Source organism: Balaenoptera physalus, assembly GCF_965194825.1.
Source record: "Balaenoptera physalus genome assembly, chromosome: 15".
NCBI classification, from domain to species: Eukaryota; Metazoa; Chordata; class Mammalia; order Artiodactyla; family Balaenopteridae; genus Balaenoptera; species Balaenoptera physalus.
Window position 1 is genome coordinate 34,221,362 of NC_138894.1, and position 22,644 is coordinate 34,244,005.

The 22,644-nt window shown below is 45.9% G+C and overlaps 1 long non-coding RNA gene and 1 pseudogene across 5 annotated transcripts in view; one reads left to right on the forward strand and one right to left on the reverse strand.

Moving 5' to 3' along the window:
* LOC309643390 overlaps window positions 1-22,644 on the reverse strand; it is a 2,123,356-nt gene that overhangs the window by 1,539,676 nt on the left and 561,036 nt on the right. The gene's annotated exons all lie outside the window — the stretch shown is intronic.
* LOC309643473 (uncharacterized protein C2orf78 pseudogene) lies at window positions 1,049-7,958 on the forward strand (annotated as a pseudogene). The gene is made up of 3 exons: window positions 1,049-1,136; window positions 4,024-4,773; window positions 6,046-7,958. The product of its transcript is annotated as an uncharacterized protein C2orf78 pseudogene (transcript).

Below are 22,644 nucleotides of genomic sequence, written 5' to 3' on the forward strand. Positions count from 1 at the left end.
CCAAGCATGCAAGACAGAGAGTCCTAGAGGTCCGAGATTCTAGAGGGGCTGTTTGCAAGGGGGAGGAGATTACGGTAACTGCCACACTGTATATACTTCTGTGCAAAGAAAGAGGGACAGTGTTCAGAATGTTTCTCACATATAAAAAGAGCTGGATGGCAGGATACCTGTGTGGCCCAAGGAACTAGAGCTAGCAAATCATGGGCAAAACAATTGCAACCAAAGGCTGGAAGAGGAAAGGTCTGCAACCAGCTCTGTCTCCTGGCTCTCTGGTATTTGCTGCCAATGGGCAGAGTCTATTTCGTGAAGCATCAAGCACTGAAAAGAAGACTCCTGCTGCTGGAAGTTGACAGGAAGGAACATCCAATGCAAGATCAAGGCTTGTCCTAGAAGCAATGCCCATAATGGAAGAAAAAAAAAAAAAAAAAAGAAAGCGGAAGAGAAATGTTAAGTCGCAAGTCCAACCTGGCCCCCAGCCTAGCCCAGCCCAAGGAAGGTAGGAGTCAAGGAGAAGAAACTAAAGGAGAAGAGCCTTGGACCACAACATTCTCCACAGGGTACACTCAACAAACTTCACCCTGCTCTTTAACCAAGTTACAACTGTAATAGTTCAAACTACATGGCTCTTTCCTTCCTAAGGATACTAGTTAAATAAGATCTATATAGCTCTAAGTATATGATACATAAAATAGAATACTCTGTAGAATATAAGTAACTGTTAGTTAATTATATTAATGAACGTCTGTAAGAAATGTTGCAATGATTTCCCTAATGGAAGAGCCTGGGGGAGGTAAATCTGTCTTCTAGGATTTCCTCCCCAGAGCTCAGAAATTGAGGGGTTGTTTTAGCTCTCCTACGCTCTCTTCACCCAAGCCCGCCCTCCTGTTGGGGATCGGACCTCCCTATTGGCTAGCTCATACCTTTCAACTGCCTGCTTTGTGACATCACTCTCCTACCAAACCTACTACCACTTGGTAGAGGTCTTGGGGTTTCCGTGGAGCCGTTTGGACCAGTAACCAGTGACCTTTGTACTGGACACGTGCGCCGTTCAGCTGCAGCCACTCAGACATCCTCTAGTGTTGTCTCCTCATCCCTTGTACCTGCAGTTGATGTCTCCTCTTCTCTGACCATGTCAGGTAAGAAAAGAAACTTTGGAAAGTTTTGCGTTCGATTTCTTGTGCCCCTAAATTGAGGAGGAGATTCAAAATAGCGTGGAATAATGAGGGAAAGTATTGAACTACAAGTCTGGAGACCTAATTTCAGTTTTGACTTTGACGTTTACTGTCTGTGTGACTTTGGACAAATCACTGACTGCCTCACAAAGCCTGCTGCTTTCCTTATCTGTTACGTTAGGATACCACATTGGGTTGATCACTCTGATCCCCTTCTTTTCCAATATTGAGCCTTAAAGGGTACCCATGTAGAAAATGAAATCAGAGACTTCTCAAAAGAGTGTTTCAACAGAAACATAGAAAAGCCAGGTGACACAGAAAACTAGCGATATATACCAAGATGTTTCATCTCCAATGGTCTCCCTCCACTAGTATTTCGACTAGTTGAAAAGAGAGAATAGGGAGAGAGGATGGAGAGTACTGGGCTATATAGGGAGGCACAGAGTCAAACGTAAGCAAGTTTAGGATTGTTTTCATTAGCACAGGCCAACAGGAACCAAGAGATGGGAAAAAAATATAAGAATGAAGAGGGAAAGCATAGAGGAGCTCTCAAGAAAGAGGCAGTTTGCCATGGAATGTTGATGGGAGCCAAAGATTTTAAATTAAAGCAGAAACAGCACAGAGGGAAATCTGCTCAGAGCAGGGCAAAACAAAGCTGATGGTAGCAAATCCTTACATTAACAGACTAAGAAGGAAAGTAAGGCCAGAACAGGGGATCACCAGGAAGGGCAGCCTATCAGAAAAGTCATACTCCGTTTTCTTTCTTTTATTGCCTCTCTGAATACAGCTGGCACTTGACAGTTTGGAATAGAAACATTTTAGAAGTACGTTTTAGAAATGATGCTTCCTAGAAACCAGAAACCAAAGTGGTTATCTAGGGGGCTGCTTTTCAGTGTTCTATTCTTTCTAATTTTTAAACTAGGTAGACATTTGACCAATTAAACATTTTAAATGATATCTTCTACATTGAATCAGAAGGACTATTTCCTTTGTGTGATATGTAGCTTCTAAGGCAAGGTTGCTTTTCAATTTTTACAGTTATTTCCTTCCTAACACAGAGAGCACATTGATCAACAGCCATCGTTCGCTTGTAGATCTTAGCTACCGGAGAAGAAAAAGAAAAAGTCAAGCCCCACATCTCTAATTCCCCATTTAGGGAATTCCCTGGCGGTCCAGCGCTTAGGACTCGGTGCTTTCACGGCCAGGGCCACGCGGCGCGGCAAAAGAAAAAAAGAAAACACAAACATCCACATTTATCTAAAACAATGTTGTGGAGTCCTTTGGATTTTCTTACATTTGAAAATCTTTTTTAATTGGATTCTAGGGATGATGGTTTTTTGAGGTCTTGGGATGTCATCTTCTTGGATGTGGAAGATGATTCTAAGTTCTAGGATAAATACAAAAACCTTCTTGATACTTTTTAAGCTTCCTTTCTGCTTATTATATGAGTTATATTCATGGAAAGATATATTTCTCCTAGGCTTAATACCTGTTACTTGCTGGGTAAAAATATGAATGAGCACAATAATGAAACTCTTTTACACTTACTATTTTGCTGTCTGCTTTGTACCGGTTTTCATTGAAATACTTGTCTATATATGTTGTGGCTACCTATACATTCACATTTGTTGCATTCTGTTGCTTGTTGTGCATTTTTTACTGATTTATCGTCTCTGTCTGTATGCATTGGCTAGGAATTCATTCACCTCTATCACCTCCATCGTGTTTTTTGGTTAATAGTATTCACTAAAATAGAGTGGGCAAAATTCACTTTCATAATATTGCATGTATGGTACAGAATGTCATTTGTTAGTAAATTCATTAGGCTTTGATACTTGCCCACATACCCCAGTTTTCATTAATATCTATGGATTTCTTTTTCGTTACGTAACATGTTTTTCATGATTTTTCTTTGTCTTTCTAGAACTTATTGTATCTTCCTCCATATAAATCATACGCAATAGATCAGCTTATTCATCTATTAATTATTACTGCTATTATTATTGGTGGTGGTGTTATAACCACTTTATAGATGAGTAATCTGAAGTAATCAGATAACTTTTCTCTTTCCAAAAGCACTTAAGAAATCCACTTTCGGGTAATCATTTTGAGGTAGGATGAGAAACCAGGCTTGAAGAGGGCAAACATGACTCTTTCAGTTCACCAGTTGGACTGAGCTATACGTCAACTCTAGGTAATAGCGTGGGAACTGCACAAGCAAAGGGAGACACTGAAGATGACAATGGTAATGGCCGTACTGTTTTCTAATGGACAAAAAAAATGCTTATATTATAAGTTCTATTTCTCCTGCTTTCTGGCACTATCATGCTCAGAGTGGAGTCCTGGCAAGGAAGTCAGGATACTTAGGTTCTGAAACCTGGTAATGACACTAACATAATGAGAGAACCTGAACAAGTCAACCCGACCTCTCTGAGCCTCAGTTTCCTTACTCGTGAAATGAGACTGAAAAAAGAGAAAGTTCTCTAAGGGCCTCCTAGTTCTAAAATGCTTCCAGTCTAGGAAACAGCATAGAAGTCAATACGAGTGCAGGCTGAAGGGAAAGACAGGGCAGGGAGAAGGTTGCTTCCAGCCTAGAGAACAATGTCTGAACCATACCACTTGGCTCTTCTGCCCATCTGTGCCCAAGATGGGAGCACAGGCAGTTAATACAGAAGAGTGGAAAACTGCTCAGTCCTTACAGCCATCATTAACTGTCTGATTTTGGGTTTCTCAGGAAGGGTCGATAGTAGAGGTGTCCTGAGAGCAAGAACCTTAAGATAATGCTGTTCCTCAAACGTAGTGAGAATTTCTCAACCTCCCTGAGTTTTTCATGACCCTCTTGTTCTTACAGAAAATTTCCAAAATCCATCTCTACTTGGAACTCTAAATTCTCTGCAGCATTGTCTTCCTGTGGTGAGCAATGCAACTTCCCTAACACGAAGTGTCTGCAACTTCTCCAGAGTCTCTGCCCCTGCCGTCAGTTCGGCATCGGCTACCGGTACCTCTTTCCAGACACTCATGGGTAGTGCCTACCTTTACCAACATTCCAGCACGACTATGTTATCTGGAGTTACTGACCACAGCCAGATCTCCACTTCAGCTCCTTCCTATCCAGGTGTTCTTGAGTGGGACATCACAGGAAGCACTGAAAAGAATTCCTCTTCACTCGGAGACTTTACTCTGGCACTCACTGACCGGCACCCAGCTGCTTCCTCCATGTTTATGGCAGCCCAGTATGATAAAACTTCAGACGCCAATAACATGGTCCCTCTATATCCATCACTTTCTGCCAGGCTTGCTCAGGGAGCACCATCTCAGATTCCAAATCAGGGGCATAGCCGCCTGTCACTTCCCTACCAGGAAGGAAGCCAGGTATATTACTATAACCAAGGCACACTGGGGTCTTCACTGTATGGAGAACTTGGCTCCTGCCCGCAATCCTATGGCTCCGCGTCATACACAGGAAGTAGGGCCTCTGCGCAACCAGAAATGGGAATGGGACTGAAGGAGATTCAGCCCACAAATATCCGACCACCAGCTTCCACCTCTGCAATCTGCCACCCTGTGTCTGCTCAACGCATCACAGAAACAAGTTTTCAAGGTGAGTATACAAACGGCAGAGAAAGTTGAAGAATGAGGTCGGCATTCACAAATGGGGTCAAATCGACAGCTGGGAAGGGGTGTAGAGACAGGTAGAATTTAGATCCTGAGCCTTCAGTAACCACTACCTTCGCTCAGTGCCCTCTGTTTTTAGACTCTATATAAGAACACCTAGGGCTTCCCTGGTGGCGCCGTGGTTAAGAATCCGCCTGCCAATGCAATGCGGCGGACACTGGTTCGAGCCCTGGTCTGGGAAGATCCCACATGCCGTGGAGCAACTAAGCCCATGTGCCACAACGACTGAGCCTGCATTCTAGAGCCCGTGAGCCGCAACTACCGAAGCCCACGCGCCTAGAGCGCATGCTCCGCAACAAGAGAAGCCCGCACACCGCAACCAAGAGTAGACCCCGCTAGCCGCAACTAGAGAAAGCCCGTGCACAGCAATGAAGACCCTGTGCAGCCAAAAAAATAAATACGTAGAATAAATAAGTTCAAACAATCAATCAATAAATAAACGTAAATTAAAAAAAACAAAAAAACAAAAAGAACACCTAATGCAGGTGGGAAGGTGGCAGGGACACTGTAAAGGTCATCTATGCTACATGTACAAGAACCCCGAGAGCACACCAATAGGTACCACATTTTTCACTGCTGTAGCCGAGCATTCCCCCTGTACTACCACACTGTAGCACTCCCTTCCCTCGTCTACTGCTACAGTCTCTTTGGAAGGTGTCTCAGAACTCTTGTTATGAGAGTGCCAGTTGAAGTGTCCTCACTTCCGTCATTTATACCAGGATTTAAGACCTTGTGGTCCGAGATCCTGTCCAGAGAGCAAGCAGGCTAAGACTCTGTCTTTGTTTCTGTATTTCATCAGAAAGGGCTCTACCCCCTCTCCTAGTTCATGGTGTGAAGTGTTCTTAGCCTCTCGGGAAAGTGGGGAGAATTGAAAGGACTCTATATGAGAATGCTAGGCTTTGTAAAACATTTCAGTTGTTTAAAAAGAAGACTCATTTTGTATTGGACTTACAACAGTCCTATGAGATACAAAGAGAGCCAAGGATCAGTGACATGAAATGATCACCAGTTAAGCATTACAACAGTCACCGCTTACCTCGTAGCATAGGGCACTGTCCATGATCCTTAAGAAGAGTTAGTAGAAATGCCTTGCCCATCTTGCCCCTGAACCCCTTGAAAGGTACATGACTGCTGTGTTGGTGTTTAGGGGGAGCATCTCATTTACCAGGGACTGACTTCTCCCTTGATCCCTTTGTAGTGATGGAGACTTCCCTGGTGATGAAAAATTCCCTGGGATTGCAACCTCCAAGCCAGACGTTTTGTGTGACACAAACTCAAGAACTCCCCAAGTCCTGCAGTAGCAGAAACAGTCACATACTTGAGAGTAACCCACCATCTGAACTTGGGGACATTTCAGTGACAGCTCCAGTCCAGAGTGCCAGGCGTCTCCTGGCCCTGCCTCCAGCTCCAAGCCAGGGACAAACAGAGAGTAAGAACGTGGAGGATATCAAAACCAAGCTGTCAAAGCCTCTGGAGGCCTACCAGATCCCAATAGAAAACCAAGATCCTCCACTACTCCCTTTAGGAATCCCTGATATTCCCCAGCCGCTGGCCTGCACCGATCCCCTCAGCCAAGAGGAGCAGCCTGGTTCTGAAAATGCTGATCTGGGAGAGAACAGCCTGAGTCGTCAGGACCTAGGGACACTTGAAAATGGGACTGAACCTAGCAGTGGTCTTGCAGACATTACTACACTGGCGGAGGATATTCACCTTCCCCAGCTCTTTAATTCTTGGAAAGATCTTGATCGATCCCAAGGTCCCAACGTGATCAAAGCTGAAGACACCAGAGCCATTAAGGTGAATCAGGTGCAGGAAAAGCCAAGTGTCGTAAAGGTTCCCTCTGATCAACCCAGGAAGAACAAACAGAAAGCCTCTGAGCCTATCGGTGGTGCTCCCAAGGCCAAAATCCAGCCAAAAGATCCAGAGTGCCTGTTAGGGGGAGAAGCGGTTATATGCACTGCTGCAGTCAGTGACAGGGCTCCTGCGAACACGGCCAAGCACTCTCAAGGCAAACCTCAGAAAGCTGCATCCGGAAAGATCAGCAAAACTGAGAGCCATGGGCAGGAAAAGACCAAAAGGACCAGAGGAAGAAACAAGGCTGAAGAGAACAAGCAGTCAGGGAACAAAGTCAAGGCAGAAGACAAGCCAGCAATCCCCAACACGAAGCGAAAGGAACACCAAACTGAGCTTCGCCAAGAGAGCTTTCAAAAGCCTCGAACCTCCCTTGGCGTGCGCATGCTGGAGTCTGTGAAGGTTCTTCATGCGCTGGGGAAGAAGAATGAGACGAAAACTGGGCTCTCTTCCTGTCGGCTCTTGGGAAATTCAAGCAACCCCAAAGACCCCCAGCCACCCCCAGCGATCCAGCCACGGCGGCATACCCCACGTGAGGGTAAGAGGCCTGAGAAAACGCAAGTCCAAGCCCAGAAACCAGACAGCAGTGCTGAAACAGAGTGTCCATCTCCATCCCAGTGTGAGCGGCCTCCTCCTGGGAAGGTCAAGTTGATACCTCTGCCTTTTTCTGCCTGGGACAAGCCTCAAGCTCGACCCGCTCCTCGGAGGCCACAGTCTCTGGCCTCACATCGGCCTGCTGTGGCTTACCGTGCCCAGCCTGGTTCTACTGACTCAGCTCAACCTGCTGCAGTCAATTCATCCCAGCCAGCTCCTGCCTCTTTGCCAGGTCCCGCCAAACCAGCTCAGCCAACTGTGGCCAACCCAACCCAACCGGCTTGGACCAACCATACCCAGCCTCGTGTCCCTCAGCCTGCTGCTCCTAGGCCTGCACCCTACAAAACTTCATCTGGCGCTTCTCTCCAGCGCGAGCCTGTTCCCCCTGCTGTGACTAAGCGCCAGTCCCCACCCAAGCTCCAAACCCAACTTCTACTCCAAGACTTCAGCAAGCAACGAGTTCCATGGAGGGAACCCAACGTGCCTGAGCCAGTCATGTCAAAGCCCATCGAACAAGAGCAGAGGCCAGAGCGAGAGGCCATGAAGAGGCGGGCTCAACAACAACGGGAGAATGCTGCCAGATACACCTCTTCGGGGAAGCTGCAATTTTTCACCCAGAGGGACAAAGAAATGGAAATTGCTGACTACTACGGATACGTCAGGTGACAGCTGCTAGGATTCTTGCTGCCACCTTGGCTACCAGCGGTTCTTCCATACATAGGTAAGATAGGTATAGAACCGAATAAGTAAATGGAATAGAATTAATAGATGAGTAATAAACCTTTCGAATTTTGAGATGCTGCTAACTGGGGCGTGAGAAAGGAAGGCCTGAAAGTTGGATGGGAGAATGAAGGAAAGGGGTAAAAACTGAGGAAAGAGGAAGGAACTTGGCCCAGGGCTAGGAAGGCCAAAAGAGACGTATGGATTTAGGAAAGGAAGCAGGAGTGAGGATGAAATGGCAGAAGTAAAAAGCAGGGTCAGGGGTCTGGGTTGAAAGAACACAATTGGAGTAGAGTTGAAGGTGACAGGAGATGAGTCTAGGTTTACTAGGAGAAATAGAAACAAAGTCTCTCGGGGAGGTTGGCCTTAAGTCTCACAACCACCAGATAGGTATTTCAGAAAACAAGAGGTTCACGACACATCTCTGAAAGGTTTGAGTTGCCTTATTCAGGTGTGATTATAGTGGGGGAATAGGCAAATCTACCAGAGAAGTAGCTAGGGCTCAGAGTCCTCCTAGGGGCAGCTGACGACAGGGCCAGAGCCAAGGGAACTGCTGCATCAGGAGGCCCACGAACAAATCAGGGGCATAGCCGCCTGTCACTTCCCTACCAGGAAGGAAGCCAGGTATATTACTATAACCAAGGCACACTGGGGTCTTCACTGTATGGAGAACTTGGCTCCTGCCCGCAATCCTATGGCTCCGCGTCATACACAGGAAGTAGGGCCTCTGCGCAACCAGAAATGGGAATGGGACTGAAGGAGATTCAGCCCGCAAATATCCGACCACCAGCTTCCACCTCTGCAATCTGCCACCCTGTGTCTGCTCAACGCATCACAGAAACAAGTTTTCAAGGTGAGTATACAAACGGCAGAGCAAGTTGAAGAATGAGGTCGGCATTCACAAACGGGGTCAAATCGACAGCTGGGAAGGGGTGTAGAGACAGGTAGAATTTAGATCCTGAGCCTTTAATAATCATTACCTTCTCTCAGTGCTCTCTGTTTTTAGACTCTATGTAAGAACAGCTAGGGCTTCCCTGGTGGCGCCTGCCAATGCAGGGGACACGGCTTCGAGCCCCGGTCTGCGAAGATCCCACATGCCGTGCTGCAACTAAGCGCATGTGCCACAACGACTGAGCCTGCATTCCAGAGCCCGTGAGCCGCAACTACCGAAGCCCACGCGCCTACAGCCCATGCTCCGCAACAAGAGAGGCCACCGCGATGAGAAGCCCGCACACCGCAACCAAGAGTAGACCCCGCTAGCCGCAACTAGAGAAAGCCCGTGCACAGCAATGAGGACCCAGTGCAGCCAAAAAAATAAATACGTAGAATAAATAAGTTCAATCAATCAATCAATCAATAAACGTAAATTAAAAACAAACAAACAAACAAAAAAACAGAACACCTAATGCAGGTGGGAAGGTGGGAGGGACACTGTAAAGGTCATCTATGCTACATGTACAAGAACCCCGAGAGCACACCAATAGGTACCACATTTTTCACTGCTGTAGCCGAGCATTCCCCCTGTACTACCACACTGTAGCACTCCCTTCCCTCGTCTACCGCTACAGTCTCTTTGGAAGGTGTTTCAGAACTCTTGTTATGAGAGTGCCAGTTGAACTGTCCTCACTTCCGTCATTTATACCAGGATTTAAGACCTTGTGGTCCGAGATCCTGTCCAGAGAGCAAGCAGGCTAAGACTCTGTCTTTGTTTCTATATTTCATCAGAAAGGGCTCTACCCCCTCTCCTAGTTCATGGTGTGAAGTGTTCTTAGCCTCTCGGGAAAGTGGGGAGAATTCAAAGGACTCTCTATGAGAATGCTAGGCTTTGTAAAACATTTCAGTTTTTTAAAAAGAAGACTCATTTTGTATTGGACTTACAACAGTCCTATGAGATACAAAGAGAGCCAAGGATCAGTGACATGAAATGATCACCAGTAAGAATTACAACAGTCACCGCTTACCTCGTAGCATAGGGCACACTGTCCATGATCCTTAAGAAGAGTTAGTAGAAATGCCTTGCCCATCTTGCCCCTGAACCCCTTGAAAGGTACACGACTGCTGTGTTGGTGTTTAGGGGGAGCATCTCACTTACCCGGGACTGACTTCAACCTTGATTCCTCTGTAGTGATGGAGACTTCCCCGCTGATGAAAAATTCCCTGGGATTGCAACCTCCAAGCCAGACCGCTTTCCTATGGAATGACAGAGAACTTCAGAGAACTTGTCAAGATGAAACACCAGTCAGTCTGCGGGAGAAAGGGAAGAAGAGAACGATGGAAATCGTTTCTGGGAAACTATTTTTACATTATGTTTTGTTTGTTCCTGGTAAATAAACTGAAATCTTCTTAACATTCAAACAAAATCTAAACCACTAAATTCAACAACACAGGAGTATAACTTTTGAAAAAAATTTCTTTGGCTGCGCAGCATGTGGGATCTTAGCTCCCCAACCAGGGATTGAACCCACGCCTGCTGCATTGGAAGCGCAGAGTCTTCACCACTGGACCACCAGGGAAGTCCCAGGAATAGAACTTTTAAAGGAGAAGGTATAAACCCCTGGGTTATATGAACTGGAGATTTTTAGTAAGAAGTCAATAGATCTTTTGTTAGGCACATTTTATGTTAGGCTGTCTCCCTGCACAGGACGCAGGCGCCTTGAAAATGGAAATCACATCCCTCTATAGTACGTCCCTCTTCTTTCTGCTTTGCAGTTTGCTGCTCCACTTGTTCAACCCCACCTAGTAATAACCTATACTTCCCTTGTTCCTGTTTTCCCATCTGGAAAACAGACAAAAGGCAACCAAACAACGCAAAGGTCTCAACAAATAAGGGATACCCAAAACCAGAGATGGCCAGAACTTCTGTATCCCTCATGAAACCTAGCCCGGTGTTCAATACTTAGGTATCATTAATACATGCGTGTTGACTGAAACAGTTGAAACGCAATTCTTCCACTTCCCAGTTTAGTTTTAGTCCTCATACAAAACCTGATCATCAAATTCCTTAATGCTAGGAATCACAGTGAAAAATAATTTCTCAACTGACTTCTGTCAGATGAGTGAGAACTAAGGTTAATTCAGTGTATCTGAAGCATAGAAAGTGAGGGCAAACGTGGCACAAGATGGGGCTAGAGAAGCAGAGAGGATTCTAGAGCACGCAGAGTCTTAAAGGCCACCAGTGTGTTTTCTATTCTCAAAACAATGTTTGTGAGCGATGTTTATGAGCAATGTTCCAACTTGCTTTGAAGCTTTCTTGTGTGAAGAATGGATTGGAGGGAAACAAGATATATGGACACTAGTTAGGACCTAATCGCAACAGACAGGCAAGTTCAGTATTAGGATGTTGAGGGAGAGCTGACAGATTCCAAAGAAATTCAGGAGATAAACTGAAGCGGGCTTCATGGGGTATGAGATGGAGGAAAGGAAGGTCTTAGGGAATTAAAGGGTTTACTGCACACATGAGCAGAGTCTCAAAATTAATCATTTGAACGTACAGAGGTGGATCTCCCAAATGACACCGGTTAGGAAGCAACGGTACGCCCTGTAGAATTCCTAGAGACAGCACAAATCAACTGTTTCGATGGAAAATTCGGCGGGACCCTTGATTTCCATGGGAATATAGAGAAAAGAGACACTGATCTGGCTTGCAGGTATTTAGGAAGTTGTTAGCCTGACATCACATACTAGTCTCATGTAAGTAGGCCGTCTGAAGTATGAAGCTTAGGGGAAAAACCTTGAAGAAAACTTAAAAGCTTAAGCCACACCTCTATACTACACCACCTTTCACAGTTTCTTCTCAGATAAGCAGCATCCCCATCAGTGAAGAAACTCACATCCCATAATAGGAACAACAGGCCTAAAAATTAAATGTGTGTCTTTGGAGGTCCCATCTATGCGATATCTTCCTGGTACCAGAAAAGTCCCCAGGAAGATCGATCTTTGCACCCCTGAAAGCTTACCACCAAGGAAAATGACTAGGTCCATAGATTTCCTCCCTCAAACCAGCCTACCTCACACATAAATCACTAGCAACTCAGCCCTTAACTCACATTATCACAGTCACAAGAGTGGTTAGGGAGAAAAGCACTAACCAGGGGAACTAACACAGAGGCAATCCAGGCCAAGCTGGGCTGGTGGCAGATATCTGCTCCTTACGCTCGGGTGCATAATGCGACTCACCACAATGCCTTTTTCACAGACCCTTTTTAAAGTTTCTCCACAAAATCCAACAGCTCAAGTTAGCTCATGACGCTTCAAGGTAAACAATCGTCAAGAGAAAAACATGCAATATGTCTTACAATGTTGGATTCCTTACAAATAGGACAAGGAAATAACCATGTAGACAAAACCAGAGCATTTGAAAACATCTGCGTTCTACAAACATACCAGTGAATGCTATAAATAAGGTAATATGACATAAAACAAAATGAAAACTAGATGTGAGACTGTTCTCTTCAGTGTACAGACTTCATGGCAGTTGCTGCACGATCTAGCTACTTATATCTACAACTCTCTGTTCTGTTAATACAAAATGAGGCCCAAGTGTGTCAACTTGTTTCCCACAGAAACCAAAAAACCTACATGCATCTCTTTTCTCCGGTGCCCTTTCACCTTACCTGCTCCCAGTTCTCCACCAATGTCCTCCTCTTTCTCTAATTATTCTCCTCTTCATTGTGCTTGGCCTTGCACCCAAGCATGCAAGACAGAGAGTCCTAGAGGTCCGAGATTCTAGAGGGGCTGTTTGCAAGGGGGAGGAGATTACGGTAACTGCCACACTGTATATACTTCTGTGCAAAGAAAGAGGGACAGTGTTCAGAATGTTTCTCACATATAAAAAGAGCTGGATGGCAGGATACCTGTGTGGCCCAAGGAACTAGAGCTAGCAAATCATGGGCAAAACAATTGCAACCAAAGGCTGGAAGAGGAAAGGTCTGCAACCAGCTCTGTCTCCTGGCTCTCTGGTATTTGCTGCCAATGGGCAGAGTCTATTTCGTGAAGCATCAAGCACTGAAAAGAAGACTCCTGCTGCTGGAAGTTGACAGGAAGGAACATCCAATGCAAGATCAAGGCTTGTCCTAGAAGCAATGCCCATAATGGAAGAAAAAAAAAAAAAAAAAAGAAAGCGGAAGAGAAATGTTAAGTCGCAAGTCCAACCTGGCCCCCAGCCTAGCCCAGCCCAAGGAAGGTAGGAGTCAAGGAGAAGAAACTAAAAGAGAAGAGCCTTGGACCACAACATTCTCCACAGGGTACACTCAACAAACTTCACCCTGCTCTTTAACCAAGTTACAACTGTAATAGTTCAAACTACATGGCTCTTTCCTTCCTAAGGATACTAGTTAAATAAGATCTATATAGCTCTAAGTATATGATACATAAAATAGAATACTCTGTAGAATATAAGTAACTGTTAGTTAATTATATTAATGAACGTCTGTAAGAAATGTTGCAATGATTTCCCTAATGGAAGAGCCTGGGGGAGGTAAATCTGTCTTCTAGGATTTCCTCCCCAGAGCTCAGAAATTGAGGGGTTGTTTTAGCTCTCCTACGCTCTCTTCACCCAAGCCCGCCCTCCTGTTGGGGATCGGACCTCCCTATTGGCTAGCTCATACCTTTCAACTGCCTGCTTTGTGACATCACTCTCCTACCAAACCTACTACCACTTGGTAGAGGTCTTGGGGTTTCCGTGGAGCCGTTTGGACCAGTAACCAGTGACCTTTGTACTGGACACGTGCGCCGTTCAGCTGCAGCCACTCAGACATCCTCTAGTGTTGTCTCCTCATCCCTTGTACCTGCAGTTGATGTCTCCTCTTCTCTGACCATGTCAGGTAAGAAAAGAAACTTTGGAAAGTTTTGCGTTCGATTTCTTGTGCCCCTAAATTGAGGAGGAGATTCAAAATAGCGTGGAATAATGAGGGAAAGTATTGAACTACAAGTCTGGAGACCTAATTTCAGTTTTGACTTTGACGTTTACTGTCTGTGTGACTTTGGACAAATCACTGACTGCCTCACAAAGCCTGCTGCTTTCCTTATCTGTTACGTTAGGATACCACATTGGGTTGATCACTCTGATCCCCTTCTTTTCCAATATTGAGCCTTAAAGGGTACCCATGTAGAAAATGAAATCAGAGACTTCTCAAAAGAGTGTTTCAACAGAAACATAGAAAAGCCAGGTGACACAGAAAACTAGCGATATATACCAAGATGTTTCATCTCCAATGGTCTCCCTCCACTAGTATTTCGACTAGTTGAAAAGAGAGAATAGGGAGAGAGGATGGAGAGTACTGGGCTATATAGGGAGGCACAGAGTCAAACGTAAGCAAGTTTAGGATTGTTTTCATTAGCACAGGCCAACAGGAACCAAGAGATGGGAAAAAAATATAAGAATGAAGAGGGAAAGCATAGAGGAGCTCTCAAGAAAGAGGCAGTTTGCCATGGAATGTTGATGGGAGCCAAAGATTTTAAATTAAAGCAGAAACAGCACAGAGGGAAATCTGCTCAGAGCAGGGCAAAACAAAGCTGATGGTAGCAAATCCTTACATTAACAGACTAAGAAGGAAAGTAAGGCCAGAACAGGGGATCACCAGGAAGGGCAGCCTATCAGAAAAGTCATACTCCGTTTTCTTTCTTTTATTGCCTCTCTGAATACAGCTGGCACTTGACAGTTTGGAATAGAAACATTTTAGAAGTATGTTTTAGAAATGATGCTTCCTAGAAACCAGAAACCAAAGTGGTTATCTAGGGGGCTGCTTTTCAGTGTTCTATTCTTTCTAATTTTTAAACTAGGTAGACATTTGACCAATTAAACATTTTAAATGATATCTTCTACATTGAATCAGAAGGACTATTTCCTTTGTGTGATATGTAGCTTCTAAGGCAAGGTTGCTTTTCAATTTTTACAGTTATTTCCTTCCTAACACAGAGAGCACATTGATCAACAGCCATCGTTCGCTTGTAGATCTTAGCTACCGGAGAAGAAAAAGAAAAAGTCAAGCCCCACATCTCTAATTCCCCATTTAGGGAATTCCCTGGCGGTCCAGCGCTTAGGACTCGGTGCTTTCACGGCCAGGGCCACGCGGCGCGGCAAAAGAAAAAAAGAAAACACAAACATCCACATTTATCTAAAACAATGTTGTGGAGTCCTTTGGATTTTCTTACATTTGAAAATCTTTTTTAATTGGATTCTAGGGATGATGGTTTTTTGAGGTCTTGGGATGTCATCTTCTTGGATGTGGAAGATGATTCTAAGTTCTAGGATAAATACAAAAACCTTCTTGATACTTTTTAAGCTTCCTTTCTGCTTATTATATGAGTTATATTCATGGAAAGATATATTTCTCCTAGGCTTAATACCTGTTACTTGCTGGGTAAAAATATGAATGAGCACAATAATGAAACTCTTTTACACTTACTATTTTGCTGTCTGCTTTGTACCGGTTTTCATTGAAATACTTGTCTATATATGTTGTGGCTACCTATACATTCACATTTGTTGCATTCTGTTGCTTGTTGTGCATTTTTTACTGATTTATCGTCTCTGTCTGTATGCATTGGCTAGGAATTCATTCACCTCTATCACCTCCATCGTGTTTTTTGGTTAATAGTATTCACTAAAATAGAGTGGGCAAAATTCACTTTCATAATATTGCATGTATGGTACAGAATGTCATTTGTTAGTAAATTCATTAGGCTTTGATACTTGCCCACATACCCCAGTTTTCATTAATATCTATGGATTTCTTTTTCGTTACGTAACATGTTTTTCATGATTTTTCTTTGTCTTTCTAGAACTTATTGTATCTTCCTCCATATAAATCATACGCAATAGATCAGCTTATTCATCTATTAATTATTACTGCTATTATTATTGGTGGTGGTGTTATAACCACTTTATAGATGAGTAATCTGAAGTAATCAGATAACTTTTCTCTTTCCAAAAGCACTTAAGAAATCCACTTTCGGGTAATCATTTTGAGGTAGGATGAGAAACCAGGCTTGAAGAGGGCAAAAATGACTCTTTCAGTTCACCAGTTGGACTGAGCTATACGTCAACTCTAGGTAATAGCGTGGGAACTGCACAAGCAAAGGGAGACACTGAAGATGACAATGGTAATGGCCGTACTGTTTTCTAATGGACAAAAAAAATGCTTATATTATAAGTTCTATTTCTCCTGCTTTCTGGCACTATCATGCTCAGAGTGGAGTCCTGGCAAGGAAGTCAGGATACTTAGGTTCTGAAACCTGGTAATGACACTAACATAATGAGAGAACCTGAACAAGTCAACCCGACCTCTCTGAGCCTCAGTTTCCTTACTCGTGAAATGAGACTGAAAAAAGAGAAAGTTCTCTAAGGGCCTCCTAGTTCTAAAATGCTTCCAGTCTAGGAAACAGCATAGAAGTCAATACGAGTGCAGGCTGAAGGGAAAGACAGGGCAGGGAGAAGGTTGCTTCCAGCCTAGAGAACAATGTCTGAACCATACCACTTGGCTCTTCTGCCCATCTGTGCCCAAGATGGGAGCACAGGCAGTTAATACAGAAGAGTGGAAAACTGCTCAGTCCTTACAGCCATCATTAACTGTCTGATTTTGGGTTTCTCAGGAAGGGTCGATAGTAGAGGTGTCCTGAGAGCAAGAACCTTAAGATAATGCTGTTCCTCAAACGTAGTGAGAATTTCTCAACCTCCCTGAGTTTTTCATGACCCTCTTGTTCTTACAGAAAATTTCCAAAATCCATCTCTACTTGGAACTCTAAATTCTCTGCAGCATTGTCTTCCTGTGGTGAGCAATGCAACTTCCCTAACACGAAGTGTCTGCAACTTCTCCAGAGTCTCTGCCCCTGCCGTCAGTTCGGCATCGGCTACCGGTACCTCTTTCCAGACACTCATGGGTAGTGCCTACCTTTACCAACATTCCAGCACGACTATGTTATCTGGAGTTACTGACCACAGCCAGATCTCCACTTCAGCTCCTTCCTATCCAGGTGTTCTTGAGTGGGACATCACAGGAAGCACTGAAAAGAATTCCTCTTCACTCGGAGACTTTACTCTGGCACTCACTGACCGGCACCCAGCTGCTTCCTCCATGTTTATGGCAGCCCAGTATGATAAAACTTCAGACGCCAATAACATGGTCCCTCTATATCCATCACTTTCTGCCAGGCTTGCTCAGGGAGCACCATCTCAGATTCCAAATCAGGGGCATAGCCGCCTGTCACTTCCCTACCAGGAAGGAAGCCAGGTATATTACTATAACCAAGGCACACTGGGGTCTTCACTGTATGGAGAACTTGGCTCCTGCCCGCAATCCTATGGCTCCGCGTCATACACAGGAAGTAGGGCCTCTGCGCAACCAGAAATGGGAATGGGACTGAAGGAGATTCAGCCCACAAATATCCGACCACCAGCTTCCACCTCTGCAATCTGCCACCCTGTGTCTGCTCAACGCATCACAGAAACAAGTTTTCAAGGTGAGTATACAAACGGCAGAGAAAGTTGAAGAATGAGGTCGGCATTCACAAATGGGGTCAAATCGACAGCTGGGAAGGGGTGTAGAGACAGGTAGAATTTAGATCCTGAGCCTTCAGTAACCACTACCTTCGCTCAGTGCCCTCTGTTTTTAGACTCTATATAAGAACACCTAGGGCTTCCCTGGTGGCGCCGTGGTTAAGAATCCGCCTGCCAATGCAATGCGGCAGACACTGGTTCGAGCCCTGGTCTGGGAAGATCCCACATGCCGTGGAGCAACTAAGCCCATGTGCCACAACGACTGAGCCTGCATTCTAGAGCCCGTGAGCCGCAACTACCGAAGCCCACGCGCCTAGAGCGCATGCTCCGCAACAAGAGAAGCCCGCACACCGCAACCAAGAGTAGACCCCGCTAGCCGCAACTAGAGAAAGCCCGTGCACAGCAATGAAGACCCTGTGCAGCCAAAAAAATAAATACGTAGAATAAATAAGTTCAAACAATCAATCAATAAATAAACGTAAATTAAAAAAAACAAAAAAACAAAAAGAACACCTAATGCAGGTGGGAAGGTGGCAGGGACACTGTAAAGGTCATCTATGCTACATGTACAAGAACCCCGAGAGCACACCAATAGGTACCACATTTTTCACTGCTGTAGCCGAGCATTCCCCCTGTACTACCACACTGTAGCACTCCCTTCCCTCGTCTACTGCTACAGTCTCTTTGGAAGGTGTCTCAGAACTCTTGTTATGAGAGTGCCAGTTGAAGTGTCCTCACTTCCGTCATTTATACCAGGATTTAAGACCTTGTGGTCCGAGATCCTGTCCAGAGAGCAAGCAGGCTAAGACTCTGTCTTTGTTTCTGTATTTCATCAGAAAGGGCTCTACCCCCTCTCCTAGTTCATGGTGTGAAGTGTTCTTAGCCTCTCGGGAAAGTGGGGAGAATTGAAAGGACTCTATATGAGAATGCTAGGCTTTGTAAAACATTTCAGTTGTTTAAAAAGAAGACTCATTTTGTATTGGACTTACAACAGTCCTATGAGATACAAAGAGAGCCAAGGATCAGTGACATGAAATGATCACCAGTTAAGCATTACAACAGTCACCGCTTACCTCGTAGCATAGGGCACTGTCCATGATCCTTAAGAAGAGTTAGTAGAAATGCCTTGCCCATCTTGCCCCTGAACCCCTTGAAAGGTACATGACTGCTGTGTTGGTGTTTAGGGGGAGCATCTCATTTACCAGGGACTGACTTCTCCCTTGATCCCTTTGTAGTGATGGAGACTTCCCTGGTGATGAAAAATTCCCTGGGATTGCAACCTCCAAGCCAGACGTTTTGTGTGACACAAACTCAAGAACTCCCCAAGTCCTGCAGTAGCAGAAACAGTCACATACTTGAGAGTAACCCACCATCTGAACTTGGGGACATTTCAGTGACAGCTCCAGTCCAGAGTGCCAGGCGTCTCCTGGCCCTGCCTCCAGCTCCAAGCCAGGGACAAACAGAGAGTAAGAACGTGGAGGATATCAAAACCAAGCTGTCAAAGCCTCTGGAGGCCTACCAGATCCCAATAGAAAACCAAGATCCTCCACTACTCCCTTTAGGAATCCCTGATATTCCCCAGCCGCTGGCCTGCACCGATCCCCTCAGCCAAGAGGAGCAGCCTGGTTCTGAAAATGCTGATCTGGGAGAGAACAGCCTGAGTCGTCAGGACCTAGGGACACTTGAAAATGGGACTGAACCTAGCAGTGGTCTTGCAGACATTACTACACTGGCGGAGGATATTCACCTTCCCCAGCTCTTTAATTCTTGGAAAGATCTTGATCGATCCCAAGGTCCCAACGTGATCAAAGCTGAAGACACCAGAGCCATTAAGGTGAATCAGGTGCAGGAAAAGCCAAGTGTCGTAAAGGTTCCCTCTGATCAACCCAGGAAGAACAAACAGAAAGCCTCTGAGCCTATCGGTGGTGCTCCCAAGGCCAAAATCCAGCCAAAGGATCCAGAGTGCCTGTTAGGGGGAGAAGCGGTTATATGCACTGCTGCAGTCAGTGACAGGGCTCCTGCGAACACGGCCAAGCACTCTCAAGGCAAACCTCAGAAAGCTGCATCCGGAAAGATCAGCAAAACTGAGAGCCATGGGCAGGAAAAGACCAAAAGGACCAGAGGAAGAAACAAGGCTGAAGAGAACAAGCAGTCAGGGAACAAAGTCAAGGCAGAAGACAAGCCAGCAATCCCCAACACGAAGCGAAAGGAACACCAAACTGAGCTTCGCCAAGAGAGCTTTCAAAAGCCTCGAACCTCCCTTGGCGTGCGCATGCTGGAGTCTGTGAAGGTTCTTCATGCGCTGGGGAAGAAGAATGAGACGAAAACTGGGCTCTCTTCCTGTCGGCTCTTGGGAAATTCAAGCAACCCCAAAGACCCCCAGCCACCCCCAGCGATCCAGCCACGGCGGCATACCCCACGTGAGGGTAAGAGGCCTGAGAAAACGCAAGTCCAAGCCCAGAAACCAGACAGCAGTGCTGAAACAGAGTGTCCATCTCCATCCCAGTGTGAGCGGCCTCCTCCTGGGAAGGTCAAGTTGATACCTCTGCCTTTTTCTGCCTGGGACAAGCCTCAAGCTCGACCCGCTCCTCGGAGGCCACAGTCTCTGGCCTCACATCGGCCTGCTGTGGCTTACCGTGCCCAGCCTGGTTCTACTGACTCAGCTCAACCTGCTGCAGTCAATTCATCCCAGCCAGCTCCTGCCTCTTTGCCAGGTCCCGCCAAACCAGCTCAGCCAACTGTGGCCAACCCAACCCAACCGGCTTGGACCAACCATACCCAGCCTCGTGTCCCTCAGCCTGCTGCTCCTAGGCCTGCACCCTACAAAACTTCATCTGGCGCTTCTCTCCAGCGCGAGCCTGTTCCCCCTGCTGTGACTAAGCGCCAGTCCCCACCCAAGCTCCAAACCCAACTTCTACTCCAAGACTTCAGCAAGCAACGAGTTCCATGGAGGGAACCCAACGTGCCTGAGCCAGTCATGTCAAAGCCCATCGAACAAGAGCAGAGGCCAGAGCGAGAGGCCATGAAGAGGCGGGCTCAACAACAACGGGAGAATGCTGCCAGATACACCTCTTCGGGGAAGCTGCAATTTTTCACCCAGAGGGACAAAGAAATGGAAATTGCTGACTACTACGGATACGTCAGGTGACAGCTGCTAGGATTCTTGCTGCCACCTTGGCTACCAGCGGTTCTTCCATACATAGGTAAGATAGGTATAGAACCGAATAAGTAAATGGAATAGAATTAATAGATGAGTAATAAACCTTTCGAATTTTGAGATGCTGCTAACTGGGGCGTGAGAAAGGAAGGCCTGAAAGTTGGATGGGAGAATGAAGGAAAGGGGTAAAAACTGAGGAAAGAGGAAGGAACTTGGCCCAGGGCTAGGAAGGCCAAAAGAGACGTATGGATTTAGGAAAGGAAGCAGGAGTGAGGATGAAATGGCAGAAGTAAAAAGCAGGGTCAGGGGTCTGGGTTGAAAGAACACAATTGGAGTAGAGTTGAAGGTGACAGGAGATGAGTCTAGGTTTACTAGGAGAAATAGAAACAAAGTCTCTCGGGGAGGTTGGCCTTAAGTCTCACAACCACCAGATAGGTATTTCAGAAAACAAGAGGTTCACGACACATCTCTGAAAGGTTTGAGTTGCCTTATTCAGGTGTGATTATAGTGGGGGAATAGGCAAATCTACCAGAGAAGTAGCTAGGGCTCAGAGTCCTCCTAGGGGCAGCTGACGACAGGGCCAGAGCCAAGGGAACTGCTGCATCAGGAGGCCCACGAACAAATCAGGGGCATAGCCGCCTGTCACTTCCCTACCAGGAAGGAAGCCAGGTATATTACTATAACCAAGGCACACTGGGGTCTTCACTGTATGGAGAACTTGGCTCCTGCCCGCAATCCTATGGCTCCGCGTCATACACAGGAAGTAGGGCCTCTGCGCAACCAGAAATGGGAATGGGACTGAAGGAGATTCAGCCCGCAAATATCCGACCACCAGCTTCCACCTCTGCAATCTGCCACCCTGTGTCTGCTCAACGCATCACAGAAACAAGTTTTCAAGGTGAGTATACAAACGGCAGAGCAAGTTGAAGAATGAGGTCGGCATTCACAAACGGGGTCAAATCGACAGCTGGGAAGGGGTGTAGAGACAGGTAGAATTTAGATCCTGAGCCTTTAATAACCACTACCTTCTCTCAGTGCTCTCTGTTTTTAGACTCTATGTAAGAACAGCTAGGGCTTCCCTGGTGGCGCCTGCCAATGCAGGGGACACGGCTTCGAGCCCCGGTCTGCGAAGATCCCACATGCCGTGCTGCAACTAAGCGCATGTGCCACAACGACTGAGCCTGCATTCCAGAGCCCGTGAGCCGCAACTACCGAAGCCCACGCGCCTACAGCCCATGCTCCGCAACAAGAGAGGCCACCGCGATGAGAAGCCCGCACACCGCAACCAAGAGTAGACCCCGCTAGCCGCAACTAGAGAAAGCCCGTGCACACCAATGAGGACCCAGTGCAGCCAAAAAAATAAATACGTAGAATAAATAAGTTCAATCAATCAATCAATCAATAAACGTAAATTAAAAACAAACAAACAAACAAAAAAACAGAACACCTAATGCAGGTGGGAAGGTGGGAGGGACACTGTAAAGGTCATCTATGCTACATGTACAAGAACCCCGAGAGCACACCAATAGGTACCACATTTTTCACTGCTGTAGCCGAGCATTCCCCCTGTACTACCACACTGTAGCACTCCCTTCCCTCGTCTACCGCTACAGTCTCTTTGGAAGGTGTTTCAGAACTCTTGTTATGAGAGTGCCAGTTGAACTGTCCTCACTTCCGTCATTTATACCAGGATTTAAGACCTTGTGGTCCGAGATCCTGTCCAGAGAGCAAGCAGGCTAAGACTCTGTCTTTGTTTCTATATTTCATCAGAAAGGGCTCTACCCCCTCTCCTAGTTCATGGTGTGAAGTGTTCTTAGCCTCTCGGGAAAGTGGGGAGAATTCAAAGGACTCTCTATGAGAATGCTAGGCTTTGTAAAACATTTCAGTTTTTTAAAAAGAAGACTCATTTTGTATTGGACTTAACAACAGTCCTATGAGATACAAAGAGAGCCAAGGATCAGTGACATGAAATGATCACC